Source organism: Arachis stenosperma, chromosome 5 (assembly GCF_014773155.1).
Source record: "Arachis stenosperma cultivar V10309 chromosome 5, arast.V10309.gnm1.PFL2, whole genome shotgun sequence".
In the NCBI taxonomy this organism is placed as follows: domain Eukaryota; kingdom Viridiplantae; phylum Streptophyta; class Magnoliopsida; order Fabales; family Fabaceae; genus Arachis; species Arachis stenosperma.
Window position 1 is genome coordinate 48,556,701 of NC_080381.1, and position 2,541 is coordinate 48,559,241.

Below are 2,541 nucleotides of genomic sequence, written 5' to 3' on the forward strand. Positions count from 1 at the left end.
AACGCCAGGTTGTTGCCCTTTACTGGCGTTTAACGCCAGTCTGGTGCCCCTTTCTGGCGTTAAACGCCCAGAATGGTGCCAGACTGGGCGTTAAACGCCCAACAGCTAGCATTACTGGCGTTTGAACGCCAGTTTCTTCTCCTCCAGGGTGTGCTGTTTTTCTTCCTGTTTTTCATTCTGTTTTTGCTTTTTTCATTGTTTTTGTGACTTCTTATGATCATCAACCTACAAAAAAGATAAAATAACAAAAGAAAATAATTAATTATAAAACATTGGGTTGCCTCCCAACAAGCGCTTCTTTAATGTCATTAGCTTGACAGAGGGCTCTCATGGAGCCTCAGAAATGCTCAGAACCGTGTTGAAACCTCCCAACACCAAACTTAGAGTTTGAATGTGGGGTTTCAACACCAAACTTAGAGTTTGGTTGTAGCCTCCCAACACCAAACTTAGAGTTTGACTGTGGGGGCTCTGTTTGGCTCTGTTTTGAGAGGAGCTCTTCATGCTTCCTCTCCATGATGACAGAGGGATATCCTTGGGCCTTAAACACCAAGGATTTTTCATTCACTTGAATGATTAACTCTCCTCTGTCAACATCAATCACAGCCTTTGCTGTGGCTAGGAAGGGTCTGCCAAGGATGATGGATTCATCCATGCACTTCCCAGTCTCTAGGATTATGAAATCAGTAGGAATGTACTGGTCTTCAACTTTAACCAGAACATCCTCTACAAGTCCATGGGCTTGTTTTCTTGAGTTGTCTGCCATCTCTAATGAGATTCTTGCAGCTTGCACCTCTAAGATCCCTAATTTCTCCATTACAGAGAGGGCATGAGGTTCACACTTGACCCTAAGTCACACAAGGCCTTCTTGAAGGTCATGGTGCCTATGGTACAAGGTATAGAAAACTTCCCAGGATCCTGCCTCTTTTGAGGCAGTTTCTGCCTAGACAAGTCATCCAGTTCTTTGGTGAGCAAGGGAGGTTCATCCTCCCAAGTCTCATTTCCAAATAACTTGTCATTTAGTTTCATGATTGCTCCAAGGTATTTAGCAACTTGCTCTTCAGTAACATACTCATCCTCTTCAGAGGAAGAATACTCATCAGAGCTCATGAATGGCAGAAGTAAGTCCAATGGAATCTCTATGGTCTCATTTTGAGCCTCGGATTCCCAAGGTTCCTCATTGAGGAACTCAGAGGAGAGTGGTGCACGCCCACTGGGGTCTTTCTCAGTGGCGTCTTCTTCCTCTCTTTCCTCTCCATATTCGGCCATGTTGATGGCCTTGCACTCTCCTTTTGGATTTTCTTCTGTATTACTTGGGAGAGTACTAGGAGGGAGTTCAGTAACTTTCTTGCTCAGCTGACCCACTTGTCCTTCCAAATTTCTGATGGAGGACCTTGTTTCATTCATGAAACTTTGAGTGGTCTTTATTAGATCAGAGACCATTGTTGCTAAGTCAGAAGTATTCTGCTTAGAACTCTCTGTCTGTTGCTGAGAAGATGATGGAAAAGGCTTGCCATTGCTAAACCTGTTTCTTCCACCATTATTGTTATTGAAACCTTGTTGAGGTCTCTCTTGATTCTTCCATGAGAGATTTGGGTGATTTCTCCATGAAGAATTGTAGGTATTTCCATAGGGTTCTCCTAGGTAATTCACCTCTTCCATGGAAGGGTTCTCAGGATCATAAGCTTCTTCCTCAGATGAAGCATCCTTTGTACTGTTTGGTGCATTTTGCATTCCAGACAGACTTTGAGAAATCAAATTGACTTGTTGAGTCAATATCTTGTTCTGAGCCAATATGGCATTCAGAGTGTCAATCTCAAGAACTCCTTTCTTCTGACTAGTCCCATTGTTCACAGGATTCCTTTCAGAAGTGTACATGAATTGGTTATTTGCAACCATTTCAATCAATTCTTGAGCTTCTGCAGGCGTCTTCTTCAGATGAAGAGATCCTCCAGCAGAGCTATCCAAGGACATCTTAGATAGTTCAGAGAGACCATCATAGAAAATACCTATGATGCTCCATTCAGAAAGCATGTCTGAAGGACATCTTCTGATTAATTGTTTGTATCTTTCCCAAGCTTCATAGAGGGATTCTCCATCCTTCTGTCTGAAGGTTTGGACTTCCACTCTAAGCTTACTCCATCTTTGTGGTGGAAAGAACTTTGCCAAGAAGGCATTGACTAGCTTTTCCCAAGAGTCCAGGCTTTCTTTAGGTTGAGAATCCAACCATATTCTAGCTCTGTCTCTTACAGCAAAAGGGAATAGCATCAGTCTATAGACTTCAGAGTCTACCCCATTAGTCTTGACTGTGTCACAGATTTGCAAGAATTCAGCTAAAAACTGATGAGGATCTTCCATTGGAAGTCCATGGAACTTGCAATTCTGTTGCATTAGAGAAACTAATTGAGGCTTAAGCTCAAAGTTGTTTGCTCCAATGGCAGGGATAGAGATGCTTCTCCCATAGAAGTCGGGAGTAGGTGCAGTAAAGTCACCCAGCACCTTCCTTGCATTGTTGGCATTGTTGTTGTTTTCGGCTGCCATGGG

General features: G+C 43.0%; 1 non-coding gene across 1 annotated transcript; it reads left to right on the plus strand.

The window, feature by feature from the left end:
• The first annotated feature begins 2,025 nt into the window (after positions 1 to 2,025).
• LOC130984071 (small nucleolar RNA R71) lies at positions 2,026 to 2,133 on the plus strand. Its single transcript, XR_009088029.1, has one exon. It is a non-coding gene; the product is annotated as a small nucleolar RNA R71 (small nucleolar RNA).
• The last annotated feature ends 408 nt before the right edge of the window (positions 2,134 to 2,541 follow it).